Source organism: Salmo trutta, chromosome 24 (assembly GCF_901001165.1).
Source record: "Salmo trutta chromosome 24, fSalTru1.1, whole genome shotgun sequence".
Classification (NCBI taxonomy): Eukaryota; Metazoa; Chordata; class Actinopteri; order Salmoniformes; family Salmonidae; genus Salmo; species Salmo trutta.
This window is the reverse complement of record NC_042980.1, coordinates 34,689,350-34,706,105: the sequence shown is the minus strand read 5'-3', so window position 1 is coordinate 34,706,105 and position 16,756 is coordinate 34,689,350.

The following is a 16,756-nucleotide window of genomic DNA, read 5'->3' as shown; positions in this document are numbered from 1 at the left end:
TGTGTATGGGCAGAGGATTAATGCCAGAACACAGGAGTGGTACACAAGGAGATACATATCCCTATTATTCATATGCACTTAGCCAGTGTGAATAACCTTTCATTTAGCATCAGCCATCTGTAAGGCTGAGAGAACATTACAGTGATTCAGGTACACACACACACACACACACACACACACACACACACACACACACACACACACACACACACACACACACACACACACACACACACACACACACGCTGCAGTGTAGTATTTTTCAACCTAGTATTTTAAGAGCACACATTCTGCTCAGCATGGATGAGTCATGTCTGCCAGCCCTTACTGTTACGGTGATGATTCCAGATAGCAGGGGGAGGAATCTGCAGCCACCTCACGGGCAGGGAGAGGGACACACACACACGTTTGTTTTACTATCCATCTGGGTACCAAACAATTTATTCCCATTCATAATCGTATTTTCCATAACCCCTAACCCTTAACCCTTAACCTAGCCCTAAACTTAACCCTAACCCTAACCTTAACCCTAAACCTAACTCCTAACCCTTAACCCTAATTCTAACCCTAATTGTCACTCTAAACCTAAACCTAACCACTAAGTGTAAAATATCCTTTTTCCTTGTGGAGACCGGTGAAATGTTTCCTTGTTTTACTATCCTTGTGAGAACTTCCGGTCCCCACAAGGATAGTAAAACCAAACACACACACACACAAAGCTGAAACTTATCAAGGGTGTAGGCCTGTAGGGGCTAATTATACCATCTACTTTGACCAATCCAGAAAGGCTGCAGTCTTCAGAGTGAAGTGCTATTCCGACACGCACTGTGATATGTTTGGGCAATTCATTACAAAAGAATGGAGAGGTGTTCCTAATTATATTTCACATGCATTTGTTCATGTCTGATTTCCAGACTTGACACATGTAACACATGAACTACCTCCCAAATTAAATGTGTGACTGTTACTGAGGTTTATATCTTGTTGAACAGCAGGTGGGATTTGTTCATTTGAATTTCATGCTCGTTTTATTATTTAAAAGTGGAACATGAATTACATCATTCAAGTCATGAGTGTGTCATGAAGTGGCTGGGTTTATTGATCCCCTGGCCACACTCAGGAAGACAACCTTCGTTAGCAACACGTGACAATGGAGGGCCTTCCGGGTGAGGGGGTGGTTTGGGATTCACCATTAAGAATGACTTTAGTAATAATGTTTTAACTACTGGGGTAATCTTATGACATAGTAGGTGACTTTAGACCATACATTCAGCAACATGTACAGTCATGGCCAATAGTTTTGAGAATGACACAAATATTTATTTTCACTAAGTCTGCTGCCTCAGTTTGTATGATGGCAATTTGCATATACTCCAGAGTGTTATGAAGAGTGATCAGATGATCAGAAGTCCCTCTTTGCCATGCAAATGAACTGAATCCCCAAAAAAACATTTCCACTGCATTTCAGCCCTGCCACAAAAGGACCAGCTGATATCATGTCAGTGATTCTCGCGTTAACACAGGTGTGAGTGTTGACGAGGACAAGGCAGGAGTTCACTCTGTCATGCTGATTGAGTTCGAATAACAGACTGGAAGCTTCAAAAGGAGGGTGGTGTTTGGAATCATTGTTCTTCCTCTGTCAACCATGGTTGCCTGCAAGGAAACACGTCATCATCATTGCTTTGCACAAAAAGGGCTTCACAGGCAAGGATATTGCTGATAGTAAGATTGCACCTAAATCAACCATTTTATCGGATCAACAACAACTTCAAGGAGAGCGGTTCAATTGTTGTGAAGAAGGCTTCAGGGCGCCCAAGAAAGTCCAGCAAGCGCGAGGACCGTCTCCTAAAGTTGATTGAACACCGGGATCGGGGCACCACCAGTACAAAAGCTTGTCCAGGGAAGACAAGGTGAGTGCTACCATCAATCCTGTGTCATGCTAACAGTAAAGCATCCTGAGACCATTCATGTGTGGGGTTGCTTCTCAGCCAAGGGAGTGGGCTCACTCACAATTTTGCCTAAGAATACATCCATGAATGAAGAATGGTACCAACACATCCTCCGAGAGCAACTTCTCCCTCCCATCCAGGAACAGTTTGGTGACGAACAATGCCTTTTCCAGCATGATGGAGCACCTTGCCATAAGGCAAAGTGATAACTAAGTGGCTCGTGGAACAAAACATCAATATGTTGGGTCCATGGCCAGAGAACTCCACAGACCTTAATCCCATTGAGAACTTATGGTCAATCCTCAAGAGGCGGGTGGACAAACTCCAAGCATTGCTTATGCAAGAATGGGCTGCCATCAGTCAGGATGTGGCCCAGAAGTTAATTTACAGCATGCCAGGGCGGATTGCAGAGGTCTTGAAAAAGAAGCGTTAACACTGCAAATATTGACTCTTTGCATCAACTTCATGTAATTGTCAATAAAAGCCTTTGACACGTATGAAATGCTTGTAATTATACTTCAGTATTCCATAGAAACATCTGACAAAAATATTTAAAGACACTGAGGCAGCAGACTTTGTGAAAATGTATATTTGTGTAATTTTCAAAACTTATGTCCACAACTGTAGACAGTGAAATTAATGCAATAAGAGGGAACATGAAATGTCCACAAGGTGCAAGGCTTGCTCAATCGCCTCACAGTAAGAGTGATAACTAGGCCTATTCTCAAAACAATCTAACATGCGCTGACAGAGATGGTCACCTCGCTTCGAGTCCTTAGGAAACTATACAGTATTTTGTATTTTTACGTGTTATTTCTCAAATTGTTAGCCCAGAAAATCTTAAGTGTTATTACATATAGCCGGGAAGAACAATTGGATACAAGAGCGACATGAATTTACCAACATTACAACCAGAAATACAACTTTCCCAATGTGGATTCTTTGTTTGGACCACCGGACCACCACCACCACCCCGGGCAGCCTCAGAGAATAACTTCGATCTATACGCTGAGTCGGTGAGTGAGTTTATAAGGAAGTGCATTGGAGATGTACCCACTGTGACTATTAAAGCCTACCTTAAACTCAAATACACAAATTGATTAATTTTTTTTTTTTTAAATACATAAAAAAAAAAAATAAACTCCCACCTAGCCCATAGAGGCGAACCAGAGACTGTGGACGGATGGCGGCATTCGCGCAAAACTGAAAGCGCGAACCACCGCATTTAACCATGGTAAGAGGACTGGGAATATGGCCGAATATAAATAGTGTAGTTATTTCCTCCTCAAGGCAATCAAAAAAGTGAAACATCAGTATAGGGACAAAGTGGAGTCGCAATTCAACAGCTCACACACGAGACATATGTGGCAGTGTCTACAGGAAACGTCACGGACACGGACGTCTCGTTTCCAGACAAACTAAACACCTTCTTTGCCCGCTTTGAGGATAATACACCGTCGCGGCCTGCTAACAAGGCCTGTGCCCCCCCCCCTCTTCTTCTCCGTGGCCGACGTGAGTAAAACATTTAAACGTGTTAACCCTCGCAAGGCTGCTGGCCCAGACGGCATCCCTAGCCGCATCCTCAGAGCATGCACAGACCAGCTGGCAGGTGTGTTTACGGACATATTCAATCACTCCCTATCCAAGTCTGCTGTCCCCACATGCTTCAAGATTGCCACCATTGTTCCTGTACCCAAGAAGGCAAAGATAACTGAACTAAATGACTACCGCCCCGTAGCACTCACTTCTGTCATCATGAAGTGCTTTGAGAGACTAGTCAAGGATCATATCACCTCCACCTTACCTGCCACCCCAGACCCACTTCAGTTTGCTTACCGCCCCAACAGGTCCACAGATGATGCAAATACAATCACACTACACACTGCCCTATCCCATCTGGACAAGAGGAATACCTATGTAAGAATGCTGTTCATTGACTACAGCTCAGCATTTAACACCATAGTCCCCCCCAAGCTCATCATTAAGCTGGAGGCTCTAGGTCTCAACCCCGCCCTGTGCAGTTGGGTGCTGGACTTTCTGACCAGCGGTACTTTTACCCCAGGTGGTAAAAGTAGGAAACAACATCTCCACTTCGCTGACCCTCACAACTGGGGCCCCACAAGGGTGCGTATCAGCCCCCTCCTGTACTGCCTGTTCACCCATGACTGCATGGCCATGCATGCCTCCAAGTCAATCATCAAGTTTTCAGACGACACAACAGTAGTGGGCTTGATTACCATCAACGACGAGACAGCCTACAGGGAGGAGGTGCGGGTACTCGGAGTGTTGTGTCAGGAAAATAACCTCTCACTCAACGTCAACAAAACAAAGGTGATGATCGTGGACTTCAGAGCTTGGGGGGGGACTATGGTGTTAAATGCTGAGCTGTAGTCAATGAACAGTATTCTTACAGCAGAGGGAGTACCCTCCTATCCACATCAAAGGGACAGTAGTGGAGAAGGTGGAAAGTTTTAAGTTCCTTGGCGTACACATCACAGACAAACTGAAATGGTCCACCCACACAGACAGTGTGGTGAAGAAGGCGGGACAGCGCCTCTTCAACCTCAGGAGGCTGAAGAAATGTGGCTTGTCACCTAAAACCCTGACAAACTTTTACAGATGCACAATCGAGAACATCCTGTCGGGCTGTATCACTGTCTGGTATGGCAACTGCACTGCCCTCAACAGCAAGGCTCTCCAGAGGGTGGTGCAGTCTGCACAACGCGTCACCAGGGGCAAACTACCTGCCTTCCAAAACACCTACAGCATCCGATGGCACAGGAAGGCCAAAAAGATCATCAAGGACAACAACCACCTGAGCCACTGCCTGTTCATCCTTCTACCATCCAGAAGGCGTGGTCAGTACAGGTGCATCAAAGCTGGGACCAAGAGACCGAAAAACAGCTTCTATCCCAAGGCCATCAGATGTCTAAACAGCAATCACTAACTCATAGAAGTTGCTGCCTACATAGAGACTCAGATCACTGGACACTTTAATAAATGGATCACTAGTCACTTTAATCAATGCCACATTAATAATGAAAACATATCTTACATTACTCATCTCATATGTGTATACTGTACCTTATACCATATACCTTGCCTATGCTGCTCGGCCATCACTCATCCATATATTTATATGTACACATTCTTATTCCATCCCTTTAGATTTGTGTGTATTAGGTAGTTGTTGGGGAATTAATAGATTACTTGTTCGATATTACTGCACTGTCGGAACTAGAAGCAAAAGCATTTCGCTACACTCGCATTAACACCTGCTAACCATGTTAGTGACCAATAAAATGTGACCAATAAAATTTTATTTGATTTGATGCACACTCACCCCTCTCTTTCACTCTCTCTCTTTCCCATCAGGAGGTTAAGCGCAGGGCGGGTAGTGAGAGACACCTATCTGGCATGCCAGACACACATATGTTGTTGATTGGCCACCTTTCAGGTGTCGCCACGAGCCAGGCAGCCGACGGCGTCCAATCGGATAGCAGATCTGGAAGGGTGACACGCTGACCTGGTCCATATGTCTGCCTTCTCTCCACAGGACAGGGTGACTCCTCACACACACACACACACACACACACACACACACGCACACACGCACACACACATGCGCACACACGCACACACACACAACACATCACATATAGACACACACAATATGGGTCGCGCACACAAAATGACACAACAGAATCCCATCCTGTTAGTGACAGTCACAGTACAGTGAGTCTGTGTCTCAGGGAGAGTCTGAGTCTCAGGGAGAGTCTGAGTCTCAGGGAGAGTCTGTGTCTCAGGGAGAGTCTGTGTCTCAGGGAGAGTCTGAGTCTCAGGGAGAGTCTGTGTCTCAGGGAGAGTCTGAGTCTCAGGGAGAGTCTGTGTCTCAGGGAGAGTCTGAGTCTCAGGGAGAGTCTGAGTCTCAGGGAGAGTCTGAGTCTCAGGGAGAGTCCGTGTCTCAGGGAGAGTCCGTGTCTCAGGGAGAGTCCGTGTCTCAGGGAGAGTCTGAGTCTCAGGGAGAGTCTGAGTCTCAGGGAGAGTCTGTGTCTCAGGGAAAGTCTGTGTCTCAGGGAGAGTATGAGTCTCAGGGAGAGTCTGTGTCTCAGGGAGAGTCTGAGTCTCAGGGAGAGTCTGTGTCTCAGGGAGAGTCTGTGTCTCAGGGACAGTCTGAGTCTCAGGGAGAGTCTGAGTCTCAGGGAGAGTCTGTGTCTCAGGGAAAGTATGTGTCTCAGGGAGAGTCTGAGTCTCAGGGAGAGTCTGTGTCTCAGGGAGAGTATGAGTCTCAGGGAGAGTCTGAGTCTCAGGGAGAGTCTGAGTCTCAGGGAGAGTCTGAGTCTCAGGGAGAGTCTGAGTCTCAGGGAGAGTCTGTGTCTCAGGGAGAGTATGAGTCTCAGGGAGAGTCTGAGTCTCAGGGAGAGTCTGTGTCTCAGGGAGAGTCTGAGTCTCAGGGAGAGTCTGTGTCTCAGGGAGAGTCTGAGTCTCAGGGAGAGTATGAAAGGAGGCAGCAGGGTGAGAGAAGTGACAGACACACAACCTCTTTCTCCCTGGAGCTGTTTCTTTTCCCTAGCCATCATAGGAGGAAGCAAACATGTAGTGACTCTGAACTCTCAGTGTTTGAGCTGATAGTGACTGCTGCACCAGTCCTGTCTGTCGGTGAGTATAACAGCCCACTGAGTGGTTTTCACTCAGCAGCACTGCTCTCTTCAATCAATACACTCTATGAGATAACACTGGAGGGGAGTGGAGAGGGGGGGCAGGAAGAGTGGGAGGAGAACATTTGATGCAAGGACTGAGCATTTAAGCTAATTACATTGTTTACAAACAATGGCGTAAAACAAGCTTATATTTATGTTATGTTTTTCTTATAGTTATAGGCCCTATTGTTCAAGAATCAATGGGTATATGATCAATTTAAAAGTAAAAAAATGTATTAATTAATCTCAGATTTCCCATTTCAAATCTGTTATAGGCAGCCTATAGGCTTACTACGTCAATGTACAAATGCAAGTTAGATTGTTTTGAGAATAGGCCTAGTTATCACTCTGACTGTGAGGCGATTGCGCAAGCCTTGCACCGTGTGGACATTTCATGTTCCCTCTTATTGCATTAATTTGACTGTCTACATGTTGCTGAATGTATGGTCTAAAGTCACCTACTATGTCAGAAGATTACCCCAGTAGTTAAAACATTATTACTAAAGTCATTCTTAATGGTGAATCCCAAACCACCCCCTCACCCGGAAGGCCCTCCATTGTCACGTGTTGCTAACGAAGGTTGTCTTCCTGAGTGTGGCCAGGGGATCAATAAACCCAGCCACTTCATGACACACTCATGACTTGAATGATGTAATTCATGTTCCACTTTTAAATAATAAAACGAGCATGAAATTCAAATGAACAAATCCCACCTGCTGTTCAACAAGATATAAACCTCAGTAACAGTCACACATTTAATTTGGGAGGTAGTTCATGTGTTACATGTGTCAAGTCTGGAAATCAGACATGAACAAATGCATGTGAAATATAATTAGGAACACCTCTCCATTCTTTTGTAATGAATTGCCCAAACATATCACAGTGCGTGTCGGAATAGCACTTCACTCTGAAGACTGCAGCCTTTCTGGATTGGTCAAAGTAGATGGTTTAATTAGCCCCTACAGGCCTACACCCTTGATCATTTTCAGTCTCTCAGTTTTGGGATATGTCAGAGTTCCATCTGAAAGCGCAAATGGAGACCCGAGGGTCGAGGGGAAGGGAGTGATTTAGGATTCAGCCTAAGTATGTCATTCGCCATTGTGTTATGAGATATGTCCTGCCTTAGCTTGATTCTGTGTTTGTTTGGATATTGCCTCTACTGTATATCTATATAGAATATATACTGTATGTACATGTACTGTACAACATGTACTGTATATCTACATTGCCTATATACTGTTTATCTATATAACCTGTATACAGTATATCTATATAGCCTATATATTGTATATCTATATAGCCTGTATTGTATATCTACATAGCCTGTATACTGTATATCTATTTTGCCTATATACTGTACATTTATACAGTCTGTATGCTGTATATACAGTACCAGAAAAAAGTGTGGACACACCGACTCATTCAAGGGTTTTTCTTAATTTTTTACTACTTTCTACATTGTAGAATAATAGTGAAGACATCACAACTATGAAATAACCCATATGGAATCGTGTAATAACCAATATAATGTTAAACAAATAAAAATATATTTATATTTCATATTCTTCAAAGTAGTCACCATTTGCCTTGATGACAGCTTTGCACACTCTTTGCATTCTCTCAACCAGCTTCATGAGGTAGTCAGCTGGAATGCATTTCAATTAACAGGTGTGCCTTGTTAAAAGTTAATTTGTGGAATTTCTTAGCTAATGCGTTTGAGCCAATCAGTTGTATTTTGATAGGGGTGGTATACAGGTAGGGGTGGTATACAGAAGATAGCCCTATTTGGTAAAAGACCAAGTCCATATTATGGCAAGAATAGCTAAAATAAGCAAAGAGAAACGACAGTCCATCATTACATTAAGACATGAAGGTCAGTCACTGCGTAAAATTTCTAGAACTTTGAAAGTTTCTTCAAGTGCAGTCGCAAAAACCATCAAGCGCTATGATGGAACTGGCTCTCATGAAAGGAAGACCCAGAGTTCCCTCTGCTGCAGAGGAGAAGTTCATTAGAGTTAACTGCACCTCAGATTGCAGCCCAAATTAATGTTTCACAGAGTTCAAGTGACAGACACATCTCAACATCAACTGTTCAGAGAAGACTGCGTGAATCAGGCCTTCATGGTCAAATTGCTGCAAAGAAACCACTACTAAAGGGCACCAATAAGAAGAAGAGACTTGCTTACGCCAAGAAACACGAGCAATATACATTAGACTGGTGGACATTAGTCCAAATTTGAGATTTTTGGTTCCAACCGCTGTGTCTTTGTGAGATGCAGAGTAGGTGAACGGATGATCTTCGTATGTGTGGTTCCCACCGTGAAGCATGGAGAAGGAGGTGTGATGGTGAGGGGGTGCTTTGCTGGTGACACTGTCAGTAATTTATTTAGAATTCAAGGCACACTTGACCAGCATGGCTACCACAGCATTCTGCAGCGATCCGCCATCTCATCTGGTTTGCGTTCATTTGTTTTTCAACAGGACAATGACCCAACACACCTCCAGGCTGTGTAAGGGCTATTTGACCAAGAAGGAGAGTGATGGAGTGCTGCATCAGATGACCTGGCCTCCACAATCACCCGACCTCAACCCAATTGAGATGGTTTGGGATGAGTTGGACCGCAGAGTAAAGGAAAAGCAGCCAACAAGTGCTCAGCATATGTGGGAAAGTCTAGAGATATTGTGTCACTTATCCTGTGAAGTGAGTTAGTTTAATCAAATCAAATCAAATGTATTTATAAAGCCTTACTTACATCAGCTGATACCTCAAAGTGCTGTACAGAAACCCAGCCTAAAACCCCAAACAGCAAGCAATGCAGGTGTAGAAGCATGGTGGCTAGGAAAAACTCCCTAGAAAGGCCAGAACCTAGGAAGAAACCTAGAGAGGAACCAGGCTATGAGGGGTGGCCAGTCCTCTTCTGGCTGTGCCGGGTGTAAATTATAACAGAACATGGCCAAGATGTTCAAATGTTCATAGATGACCAGCAGGGTCAAATAATAATAACTGGTCAATCCAGGTAGGACGAGGATGGTAATGCTGCGATATAACCAAGTGGGATGGTGGTATTTACCAGTTGTTAAATCTTAAATATGAGTTGGGTGCATTCATGTTTTGAACTGGGAAATGCAATCAACCATGGAGTTCATTAGATAGCTTGGGATTGTTTTGCTATTTTTGTTGCCCATAAAAAGCATATCCAGAGATGCTTTAATTTTCTAAATCAAAAGGAAGATGGGAAGAATCAATTTTGTATCAACAATTTGTAATTTGTTCTTACCTTAAACAACAACTGCTATAGATGCAACCATGTTTGCGGTCTTTTTTGTTGACAAATGAAGTCAGAGAAATGGGAACTCGCAGCACCGAGATGATAGACGAGATTCCCACAAGTAATTACCAGTTGGAGGGGTGATCAAGTGGATTTTTCCCAGTCGTATGCTGGTATATAGAAATTACAAGATGTTGTGAAAGTAGCATTACCAACTGGTATTTGTGCTGTGTTCATAACATCTCGTAAATTTGTAAATACCACCATACGGTTCGGAAAAATCCACTTGAACTGGTAATGACTAGTGGGAAACTCTTATATCATCTCTGACCTCCCACTTATCCCACATGCTGAACTCTGACGTCAATTACTAAGGAAACAACGTCGATTAAAGCATCTTCGCAAGTTCAAATCAACAAAACATTATTTATAAAAAGCAATCTATGAATGTGTTTTTTTAACACTATAATTTGTTAACGAGCATGATAGCTGTACTTTCAGTGTATGGTTGAAGGAGCTTCTTTGCCATTAGCCAATCGGCGTTCTCAATGAGTTCAAAGAACGTGAATGCACACAACTTGTTGCTCCCAGTTTACAAGTAGTTTTTTCAGAGTTTCCTAAGTTATGAACGCAGCGGTCGCCTGCCTGCCTGCCTGCCTGTCCACCATTTTCTATGTTATGCTTGTAATGAGGCATTCTTAAGCTCAGCTTTGCATCTATAGACCTACACTGTGAGGTGCTTGCTAGTTTATTTTTATACCATTCCATTGGCCATGAGACACGTTACTTTCTCACAGACTGTAACAGCTAGTTGTTATAGGTTCACGTGTGACTTTGTGACATTAGTAGGCTACCTCAAGAGATGCTTGAGACATGAGCATCAGCTTGACACAGCGGGTAATCAGGCACCAGATGTCTCTGAGCTCCGGTTCCACCGTTCATGCAGGAAGAGAAATGACACTGTCGACGGCCGTGACGCCCGGAAGGTGTTCTCCGGGAAACAATTCCGTTACCATGACAATCGAGGTGAAACGGAGGTCGACCATTTGTCGACAGTGGAGGGCAAGGACTTGAGATAAATAGATTTCCGAAAGTTAAAACAAGGAGAACATGTAACTGGTAACACTGCTTGGGAACCAACATTATAATTTTTCCTCTCACAGCTCGGCAGTGATCAAGATAATTATTTGGTCTTTGAAAAACAGTTTGTTGAAGGGCATTTTGATTTAGGCTTAGACCTATTAGCATTTAACATAGCCTGTGAGTAGGCCTGAAATGATTGAGCAGGTGCACATTGTTAGCAGTAAGTTCACTGGCATCATCAAACAAATAGCCACTAAGCACAGGCTCTGTGTAGCCAACCGTCTGTGTGTCAGTGTGTGTGTGGGTTAACTGCCTTGGTAACTCTAGCAAGCTTATTTTCATTGAACTGCGGAGGAGGGGACGTTATGTGGCTAAATATGCTCTCCACCATGAGCTACAGTAGGCAGGAACCACTCACAAAACGTCAGGAAATCATTGACTAACATTACGTACAGTATCAATGAGCTCTCCATGGTGCTGAAATGTACTGGGTGCATGTGCCGCGCGTGTGTGCTGTGTGTGTATGTCTTTTGTGTGTTACATCAAATCAAATGAAATTGTATTGGTCACATACACATATTTAGCAGACGTTATTGCGGGTGTAGCGAAATGCTTGTGTTCCAAGCTCCAACAGTGCAGTAATATCTAACAATACACAACAATATAGACAAATCTAAAAAGTTAAATAATGGAATAAAGACATATATAAATATTAGGACGCGCAATGTCGTAGAGCGGAGTATATTCGTGCGTGTGTCATTGCAGATGCTGGACTTAGTTCATTCTGAAAACACATTAGGTTACCCTGCCTCCAGTCCTGGCGATGTCTACACCTAATAGAGACAAAATACCACTCAGCAAAAAACATTAGGTTTTTTCTCTCTATCAGAACCAAGGGACATAATTGGTTTTGTTTTAGATGCATTTCAAATGTTTTATGTTCTCTTCTTCACCATGGTTTCACGTGACATTAGTGATGAGCTGAATATGCGTCTTCCACCTCGCCTCAGTCCCAAATTAATTCAGATAATCATCTCTTGTCTTTTTCCAATATGCAGCCCATTAACATTAAGCAACACGCTCTACTCTCCTTGGAAGCACTCCAGGCTATTCAAGCTGACAATGATTTGGCAGCTTTAAGGATGGGATATATACTCAAATGTACATTCATCACACTAACCACAATCTAGCGCCTCTCTCTCTCTCTCTCCTTCTCTCTCTCTCTTTCTTTCTCTCTCTGTCTCTGCCTTTGTCTCTGTCTCTCTCTCTCGGTCTCCCTCTCTCTGTCTCTCTCTCTTTCTGTCTCTCGCTTTGTCTCTCTCGCTCTATTTTTCTCTCTGTCTCTCTCTCTCTCTTTATCTCACACACACACACACACACACACACACACACACACACACACACACACACACACACACACAAGTGAGTCTGATTAGGCATAGAATTTATGTTGGTTTTAAAGCCATAGACCAAACACGGTGACAGTTATAAGACCAGCCTACAGCATAAGACACTGTGGACGGTGCAAGGTTACAGGAAAGACACACACACACACACATTCAGTAGCCTATAGGATATCGCATGGACGAACAGCCTATACACAAACCTCATGTTTCCACGCCTGCCAACAAATGTGCAGCCATGCACTGATCGCCCGGGTCTGACATCCAGCTGTTTCCCGTGCGAAACACACAACCGTGGTTTCTTAGCAGCACCGGTGTTGCCAAAGCTCAGGTTTCCCCCCTGCATACAAATGCACTCCGGGTTCATACCTAACCCCCGGGGGGCGAGAGGCGAGACAGAGCACTACAACACACCCTAAGTGATCTCATGCTGTCTTGTAATTTTTCATGATTTAGCCATTTGTCTCTGTCTGTATTCTCCGTTACAATGGATAATGGTATTTACAATTTTGTTTAAAAAAATGGTAAGAGGGGAGGGACTATATGAATGACTTACAGTGTGTATATCAGCTGAGAGCCAAGTGAACCAAATCACACAGGGTTGTAACAGCTGAGGAGGACACTGTGTCCTGGTGTTGCTGCTTTTCATACTCTCCTCATTTAGTGGACTATATCACGGTGACATCTAGATGACTACCATTCAGTAGACTATATCACGGTGACATCTAGATGACTACCATTCAGTAGACTATATCAAGGTGACATCTAGATGACTACCATTCAGTAGACTATATCACGGTGACATCTAGATGACTACCATTCAGTAGACTATATCACGGTGACATCTAGATGACTACCATTCAGTAGACTATATCACGGTGACATCTAGATGACTACCATTCAGTAGACTATATCACGGTGACATCTAGATGACTACCATTTAGTGGACTATATCACGGTGACATCTAGATGACTACCATTCAGTAGACTATATCACGGTGACATCTAGATGACTACCATTCAGTAGACTATATCAAGGTGACATCTAGATGACTACCATTCAGTAGACTATATCACGGTGACATCTAGATGACTACCATTCAGTAGACTATATCACGGTGACATCTAGATGACTACCATTTAGTGGACTATATCACGGTGACATCTAGATGACTACCATTCAGTAGACTATATCACGGTGACATCTAGATGACTACCATTCAGTAGACTATATCACGGTGACATCTAGATGACTATCATTCAGAAGACTATATCACGGTGACATCTAGATGACTACCATTCAGTAGACTATATCACGGTGACATCTAGATGACTACCATTCAGTATAATATATCATGGTGACATCTAGATGACTATCATTCAGAAGACTATATCACAGTGACATCTAGATGACTACCATTTAGTGGACTATATCACGGTGACATCTAGATGACTACCATTCAGTAGACTATTTCACAGTGACATCTAGATGACTACCATTTAGTGGACTATATCAAGGTGACATCTAGATGACTACCATTTAGTGGACTATATCACTGTGACATCTAGATGACTACCATTCAGTAGACTATATCACGGTGACATCTAGATGACTACCATTCAGTAGACTATATCACAGTGACATCATGATGACTACCATTCAGTAGACTATATCACGGTGACATCTAGATGACTACCATTCAGTATAATATATCACAGTGACATCTAGATGACTACCATTCAGTAGACTATATCACGGTGACATCTAGATGACTACCATTTAGTAGACTATATCACGGTGACATCTAGATGACTACCATTCAGTATAATATATCACAGTGACATCTAGATGACTACCATTCAGTAGACTATATCAAGGTGACATCTAGATGACTATCATTCAGTAGACTATATCACGGTGACATCTAGATGACTACCATTCAGTAGACTATATCAAGGTGACATCTAGATGACTACCATTTAGTGGACTATATCACGGTGACATCTAGATGACTACCATTTAGTAGACTATATCACGGTGACATCTAGATGACTACCATTTAGTGGACTATATCACGGTGACATCTAGATGACTACCATTTAGTGGACTATATCACAGTGACATCTAGATGACTACCATTCAGTAGACTATATCACAGTGACATCATGATGACTACCATTCAGTATAATATATCACAGTGACATCTAGATGACTACCATTCAGTAGACTATATCACGGTGACATCTAGATGACTACCATTCAGTAGACTATATCAAGGTGACATCTAGATGACTATCATTCAGTAGACTATATCACGGTGACATCTAGATGACTACCATTCAGTAGACTATATCAAGGTGACATCTAGATGACTACCATTTAGTGGACTATATCACAGTGACATCTAGATGTCACCATTTAGTAGACTATATCACGGTGACATCTAGATGACTACCATTTAGTGGACTATATCACGGTGACATCTAGATGACTACCATTTAGTGGACTATATCACAGTGACATCTAGATGACTACCATTCAGTAGACTATATCACAGTGACATCATGATGACTACCATTCAGTATAATATATCACAGTGACATCATGATGACTACCATTCAGTATACTATATCAAGGTGACATCTAGATGACTACCATTCAGAAGACTATATCACAGTGACATCTAGATGACTACCATTCAGTAGACTATATCACGGTGACATCTAGATGACTACAAATGTTTGTTATTTGTTGTGTAGGCTAAGTCAGAATAAGCTACAATTTCCTAGTGGCACTGCATTCTCTGGGTGATGTTTTTCAGTGTTTCACAGTAAGATATTTTCAAGCAATTGTGAGCAGACCGAAATGGCTTGTGTCAACTTGAGCTAGCTAACTAGCTAGCTAGCTTTCAAACGTTAGTCAGCTAGGTTATCTTAGAAAACATGCAGTAATTCAATGTTGGCTAGTGATAAAGACAATTATAAACAAGTCAAGATACCTACCCAGCAGCTGTTGAAAATAATACTTCACTTCACAGCCACTTCAAGTAGATATTGAATAAAATAGTCTGAGCATCAGGTTGGCGCCTGAAACTGATCAGTTGAATCTACAGTAGGCAGTTAAAAGCAGTATTTTTCAGCATTTTACCCATAATGCAGTGCATTCTACAGCATTAATGCTGCAAAACACATTCATGGTATTATACATTGCATTCTACAGTGTTTTACTGTTGAAATTACAGAAAAGTCTTATAGTGCGATTCCAAACTTTTTTGGCCATGACTTCATTTTGATATCTGAAAACTCTTTCCATGTGAAAACAATATGTAATTAACAGCCAATGTTTGCTTTTTTTATTTGATGCTATGGAAGTCAATTGAAAAATATTCTAACAGTATTTCTGATTGTCTTCTCAACTCAACATCACATACGTTTAATGTGGGGCTATGACAGTCAATTGCAAATTAGTCAGACAATGTATTTCACCACTAATGAGATGAGCGTGCTTGATGCATGTCGCTTCGGAGCTTCTCAAAGTCAGGGGGCATGGTCGACAGTGCAGGTTCCTCCTCTCTACTGTCACATCCAACCTAGATCGATACTTGGCTTTAATACAGATGAGAGCACTGGTTGTGCTTTCAAGACAACTGGGAACTCTGAAAAATACGAAGTCAAATCATGACATCAGTGAACTTCAGGTCGATAAGTCGGAGCTCAAGAAAGAGGCCTGAGTTCCCGATTAGGAATTCCAAGATGTATGACGTTCAACACCATTTCTCTCAGTCGGAGCTAATTTTTTTTCTCCAGAGTTCCCAGTTATCTTTAATGCATTGACGTTGGGAAGTAGGAGATTTTTGAGTTCCCAGTTCCCAGTTGTTAATGCCCAGAGGGAGACGGCACTGTATTTCCTTTGAGTCAGGAACCAAAACTCATCCGTAGTGACCCGTGAATGCATTCAGTCACATGACAGCTCTATCTGCTGTTCGAGTTCACTTACCGGCATGTCAACTGAGCCAGGATCACAGTCAAACGAATTGGGAAGTAGGTCCCAAAGTGCTCCTCCAAGTGTGGGACACTTACTGATGTTGTTTTCTGTTAGAAACATGCACAGCTGAGGGAAGGGGCAGGATTCGCTTTTGAAAGACTCTCCAATAAGAATTATTTCCTCTGAATCCACTGATTTGGTCTCTAATCTGCAGAATGTTTTTGTACTTCCCCTGCATGCTTGCGTTCAGTTCGTTCAGTTTCCCAAATGTGTCATTTACATAGGCAAGGATACACATTTTCTTTATATTACAGAGAAAGTACATTCATTGTGAATGATAACAGTTCCTCTCTCAATGTGAAAAATC